Below are 6,974 nucleotides of genomic sequence, written 5' to 3' on the forward strand. Positions count from 1 at the left end.
CCGGGGCCGCGCCGCTCCGCGGGGGCGGGGGCGCTGCGCGGGGGGAACGGGCCGGGGAGCGGGGGGCTGCGGGACCGGCACTGCCCTGGCCCGGGGGACTCGATCCCGCCCTTGGGGCTGCCCTCCTCTGCCCGCCCAAGCACCGCGCAAGCTGCGCGGTTCTTCCGCTGCGGGAAGCTTGTGGAGGGGGCGGGCAGGCACCGCCTGCGGTGCGGAGGCGCGCACGTGGGTGGGTGCGGGGGTGTTGCCCCAGGTGTGCGGGGGTGGTGGGGTGCATTTCTGCGCGTAGGGGCTGCGCGTGTGTCGGGTCCCGCAGTGCGTGCGCGGGAGGCTTCTCTTGGGGGCGGAGTGTGTGTTTGGGTGCGCGTGTGCCCGTGAGTGTTTGCGCTGCACGTGTGAGTGTCTGTGTGTGTTTGTACGTGCTGCCCTGTTGAATGTGAGTGCGCGTGTGCACACGTGTGGTGTCTGTTTGTGCGTGTGCCCCCGTGTGCACGTGTGTGCAAGTGCTCGTGTGGCTCAGTGCGGGTGTGTGCGCACACGTGTTTTGTGGATATGTGCACACTTCCGTGTGTGTGTGTGAGCGTGCCTGGATTCCTTCCGGTGCCTCTGTGTATGTGTGTGTTTTCTGCACATGTATTTGTGTGAATGTGTTCTTACACCTCAGCATGTGTGCCTCTGACATGCTTTTGTCTTGCATGTGTGTGCACATGGGTTTGTTCACACGACTGTTAATTTATGCAGGTTTGTGCATATAAGTTGTTGCATGGATTTGCATATGGTGCATGTGTGCACATGCACATGTGTTAAATGTATGAGCTGTGTAAATGCATAATCTGAAGTGCAGATGGGGATAGACATGGGTGTGTGAGCTGGGAAATTTTGGCAGCCAGTAACAAAGCCTGGATCTTTGCAGGTGTGTCCACAGAGGAGTTTGCATTTCCCTGTGTTGAACTGTGTGGGGGTGTGTCTTACATGCATGGAGTGCATTTTTGGAAAGATCTATCTTAGTTAAGAACTTTGAATGTGAACTGAGGCTTTCTATATAGGTGTAGGTGCATGTATGAATTTGTATAATGACATATTTCTATATATACATGACATATGCAATAGTACCACAACACCATAGATAATAATATTGAAGAAATCTGGAAAGGTAATGATTCACCCTTTACTTCCAAAGCCCAGTGTAAAAGAGGAGGTTTGCATGGCTGTAATTCTGCTCCCATGTGGGTGTCAGGTTGAGCAATATGTGCCTTTCTTCCGCCTGTACTTAAAGCCAAACCCTCTTTCAGTGAGGCCAGCAGTGATTCGGAACGTGGCTCTGCATATGGCTGCCTGTACTCACCTCTAATGCATGAGGAAAGAATACTGCAGCTACAAGTGCTGACACTAACCAGTCCCATTGGATCCATATGTGTTTGTTGACTCGGGAGAAGCCAAGGTATATATTTCACAGCCCTGTGTACCATCCACAACCTTCTCTTGCTGACACATAAGTCCTGAAGTGTGACTGCTGTAAATGAAACTTGGTAGGCTTGTTTGCTTCCTCTGCAGTGACACAATAATGTGATCACACAAGTGATGTGAGCCGCGTGTTGGTGTTAAGAGCAGTGCCATGGTAGGATCAGTGTTATGACAAAATTTCATTTAAAAATTTTAAAACAAGTGGTTCTTGTTTTAGCTAAAGTGGGATAGGTGAAAATCACTCTGTACTAAATCTGTCAACTGTATTTATTAATTATGGAATCTCTCTCTTTACTATATACATGCATTTACATTTATGCATGTAACTGTAATCCATTTTTTTCAAGAGAAATTCAGAACTAGAGACCTGTGCTTTCAGAACATCATAGATGGCCATACCTAGAGTATTCCTATTTTGGGGAGTGTGTCCTCAGAATAAAATTCTGCCTTTATTCCTCCAAGAACACTTTCTGGTTCTGAAATTCAAAATCCCTTGGGGTAAATACTTTATTAGCTGTAGAGGATAAGAAATAGATACTGAAGATACCGACTTGTTATTTCTAATTCATGCATTGCATTGCTCAGTACTTCAATACCTAACTTATTTAGAGATCTTACTTTTATGTCATTAGAAGTCACATCTGTTTGACATCCAGCAAGATTTATGCTGCAAGCTATCTGTATTACTTCTGAAAATGAACTTTCCGTTCATCAGTTAGATGTTCAACATGAACAAAGAATTGCTTAGAGTTAAAAAAGGAACCAAGGATTTTTTTTTTTTTTTTGGTAGTGAAATTCCTGCTAATTTTCAATGACCCTTAGGTTTTCAAGTAATTTAGATGCATTTTAAAAATAGCACTTCAGCTACTAAGGCAAATGTTAGGCACATTTGGTAGTATTAATGCTAGAAACGGACTGGAATTTCTTTGTAATTCACCCCCCACCCCAACCCTCCAACGCTGTGTTGTTGCATTTTTCTTCTGATTGATTTGTTGTTCAATACTAGCATCCCATAACCTTTTGTATGACTCTGGGTTCAAGTTGTAGATTATGCTTTATGTTTCATACTCATAGTGTGTCCTCCTCTTCCTCCATCTTAGTTTTCCTCCCTGTCTTCCTTCCCTCTCTCTCTCTCCCCTCCTTCTTTCCTTTCTCACCTCAATTTTTTCTTTCTTTCCATCCCTTCTTCCCTTCTTTCTCTTTTTCCTTACTCTGTTTTCTTCCTCCCTTTGTGTTTTATGTTTTCTTCCTCATTCTTTTTCTTTCTCACCCTCTTTTTTTTCTCTTTCTCTTCTCTCTATTTTCACTTCTTGCATGGTCAAGCTTTTTGATCATTTGGGTGTCAGTCAAGGATGAAAGTGACTTGGCAAGGACCATTAAGTCAATCACTATGATTAAATACTCCCAAGAATTTTAAAATGTGCTGAAATCAGAAATGGGCAGATACTTAACTGTCTGACCTGTCAGGCACATGAATATCAGCGCTGCTAGAGGAAAACTTGTATCCCAGACCTGACAGGCTGTGATGCCTTAGTTACACTATCTGTAAGCAGGCACACTTGCCTCTGAATCTCCAAGAAGTAAATACACCAAAATAGTTCTACAGAATAACGTGTTACTATTGGTATTCACATTTTCCCCATTCACAGTTCCCTGCTCACTTTGCCAAGGCAGATCAAATTGAAGTTTGATAATTACATTACGAATTCCTCCTACATTTTCAGCTGCATTTGGTATTCTTCATTCACTGTCGTATACTTTTGTGTGAGGTAACTGTATTTTGCTATATAGCTCCTACATTTTGCTTCCAGGTAACTTCACTCTAATTGTGGATAGACTGATCGCTCTGCTTTAAAAAATGCAGTGGGGTCTTCTGTGACAAATAATGCTGTGAATAATATGGTGCACAGTGATATTTAAAAATGGGTATTTGACTTGGGATACAAAATTCATTCACTCATATAATGTAATTCTTTTGAAAATCCTGACTGAATGCAGAATATTCTGTATTCCCATAACTTAGTCCATGTGGTTGTAAGCGCTGGTATGATTGTTGGTCTAAACTCTGACCCAGAACACAGACTGCATATTTAGTGCAGTGAGACCTAACATTCTTGAAAACGCTAGGAGAGTATTACAAATCTGCTCAGTGAGACCTTGAAAACCATATCATGAGACCATTCTTGAAAACGCTAGGAGAGTATTACAAATCTGCTGTAAACTTCTATTTCCTCACTTAGGCTTTTGAACATGTTTTGGAGTTCTTCAGGGGAAGTCACAAAGAGGAGGACACCATTGTGCTTCCCCCACTTCACTCATACTACAATAATTCTATTGCATGAAACAGATAATGAATTTTCGATAGAAAAGAGTGTGTGGAGATCATTTCACAAGTATTGGGATAGTATGATGTGCTGCTGTTACTGCTTCATATTCACAGAACAGGATGCAGTCATAGTGTGAAGATTAAGCATAATACAACCCAAACAATGAAAAGATGCTTTAAAATAAATAGTGATGGAGAAAGCTGGAGGGGAAAGTGCGGTATTACAGACCTCTTCTTGACTATTTAAGCTTTCCACAAGTAAGGTTCTGAGCTACCTCTAACACAAAGTATCTCTGTTCAAGAAAACTAAATAGCAGCAATATTCAAGAGTACCCCTACAGTTCTGACTTAAAAAATAAGGAGTATTTCCTTCAGATGCACTGTGCACAGGGAGACGGGGTTCATATGTTTCAGTATCAGAATTAGCTGTGATTTTGTTAACTCCCTGTTAAATGTTTCTTGTGTTCTGCTAGAGGCCACATGTGAAATCTGTTTGCAGACAAGAGAGAGAATGCATTTCTCTTTTATGCAATGTTTCCTGATTTAGATGTACCATAAAGCACTTAGTTCTCAAGTGGAATCCAAGGAATTGGTTTTGTTCTACTGCTACAAGATTTTTCTTATTTTAATGACTAAATTTTTTGTATTGTATTTTATCAGTCCTGATCAGTCAGGATGATGGTGCATAGTTGTGTTTGTCTGAGATTTGGACAATGGGCATTCTCAGCAAAAGCAGTCACTACTATAATGTTCTGCTATCTCTCGTCAGCAGAGTTGGATGATTTGGGGAATCCTGTAGGGTATGTAAAAAGCCAAAGTGTCTGAGTTCTTTACACAGACAGAATGACTTTTTATATAGTATGTGCAATGCCATTAGCTTTGGCAGAATGTATATCTTGATCCCCCTGTCTTTACTAATGGAGTAGTTTCTGTTCAGATACCCATGTGAACACTAGCCATATCACCCCTTAGCTCCAGTAATTTAGGACTTTCAGTCTGTGACAAAAAATGCCAATGTTATTCTGCCCAATGCACCGCTGTTGTGGAGATGCGAAGTAAAAGAGTATAGCAACGTGGCAACTCCCACATGAATGTGATACAGTACAGCATTGTGCAGTGGAAGCTTTCCAAGGGCCACTTGAATGGTGAAAGTTTAGAAAATACATTTAATATGATGATTGCACCAAATAAAATTAGTTAGTATATACTTCAAGACAGAATATCACCTTGAGTTCTGTATACCATTGTTTTCCGTAGTAGGAAATTACTGCACGCAGTGTCAGTAGAACAAAAGAGAAGAAAAGGTAAATATTGCATGGAAAAAAGTATGCTAGGAAATTGCTATGCTTTGTCACTAATGTAATAAGCAAAAAGGAATTATCCAGAATTGCATCAAATATTATCCTTCTGACATAATAGTACTACTGGAGTATGTAGAGGAAAAGAAATCAGGAAAAGGTAGTGAGGTGCTGAAACAGGAATAAAAAAAAATTTATTTAGTGGATTTTATAGGTGATAAAGTTGGTGAGCTGGTGGGAGGATGTTAAACTGTCCTTCCAAATTCCACTTTTCTTTTTGCATTGGATTGAGATATAGTTAAGGTGTATTAAACATGTCAGTTATTTACTGCAATTGAGTAATAATGAAATGCAGTGTTTGTACAATCATTCTTCATTGATCAAATCTGAAATGCATTCCATTGGTGAGCATAGATTTTCTCTGTAAACTTCTATTTGTTAGCTGGTGGGGTGAAAAGAATTGTTTATACAAAAAAAAAAATTCTTGCATCTCAGGTTTTGCTTTAATTGTTTCTGTGATTGTTTTTGTTGTTGTTGTGGTTTTTTTGTTTTGTTTTGTTTTCCCTATATTATCTTTTGTAGTGTTTTCAATGTCCTTGTATGTTTCTTGAAGTTTCAGGGAAGATAAGCACTATGCTTATAAAATGATTCATTATTCTTGGTAATACTTGCAGAAGTTATGGATATAAATATTCTGGCATATGCCAGAGAAGAGGAACAAATCTAGTAGACCTCTGCTTCTCTGTTATTCTTCATGAAGGATTCTCCTTGGCTTGAACCAGAATTCTGTGCATGGAGCTGTACATAACCTAAGCCTATAAAATGTTGGTAACCCTGACTCTAATTTCACACTAAAAATTACATAAAGAACATTTATAAGTAATTTGTAGCTAGAAAGAAGACAGGCATTCTACCTGCCATATATTCTTTAATAAACACTTAAGAATATAATGTCTATTGACATTACAGACAATTGATAACCTGGTTTAGAGACATATTTCTGGACACACAACTAACATAGACTGGTGGCTTTTAGATGCCATATGTTGAGATTTTAAAGTTACAGATAGCTTAGGAAATTCTGGTAGCAAGTGTTTGTAATTATTAATCTTGAAGAAAAGACAGGCAAAACCAGAACTTAAGGATATCTGATAAACAGCTAAGATTTAATTTCGATTTGCCACTGCATTATTAATTTGTTGCAGTGTTCAAGGCAGGCTAGTAAAATATTTCAGGCTTTTTTTCATATTATTTAATGTTAGACATTGATCAGAAGCTGAGGGAGGGTCAAAGAAAGTGTGTGGGAAAGAATATTGGACTAGTATCAAGCTATTTTGTTTCAGCTAGATACTTGGTATGCATGAACATAGCTAGACCCTTTTGCTATCTATTTCTCTCTGTACTCCATTCTAAAATGATTTATAATGTTTCAATCCCTTCCCCTTTTTAGCTGAGTGCAGTATTACAGTGAAGAGTATATCGGTGCTGATTTTAAATAGCATTTCACAACCAGCTCTGTCTCTTGCTTTGTTCTCTATATGGGCATCACGTCACTTGGAGAATGATGAGCTAAAAGTAATGAGTGTTGATGTGGTGATGCTGTAATTTTTTGTGCAGCTTGAAATGCAGATCTGAGCTGACCTGCGTTAAGGGATGTGATGAAAAGCTTACCTTCCCCCTCACAGAGGAGCGTGAAGTCTCGAGCCCTTGCCCTGAGCTCCTCAGGGCTGTCCTGGGAGAGCATCTGCCCCAGGTGAGATAAAGCACTACAAGTCCCTGGGGATCACCCTCCGGGACAACACAGGGCTGAGGGGTCCTTGCCCTGGGGGACTTTGGACTCATTATGGGATACAGGGAAAGAGCTTGCAGGGCTGGTGGAAGACTTA

This window comes from Pyrgilauda ruficollis, unplaced genomic scaffold, assembly GCF_017590135.1.
Source record: "Pyrgilauda ruficollis isolate IOZ18807 unplaced genomic scaffold, ASM1759013v1 scaffold25, whole genome shotgun sequence".
Taxonomy (NCBI): domain Eukaryota; kingdom Metazoa; phylum Chordata; class Aves; order Passeriformes; family Passeridae; genus Pyrgilauda; species Pyrgilauda ruficollis.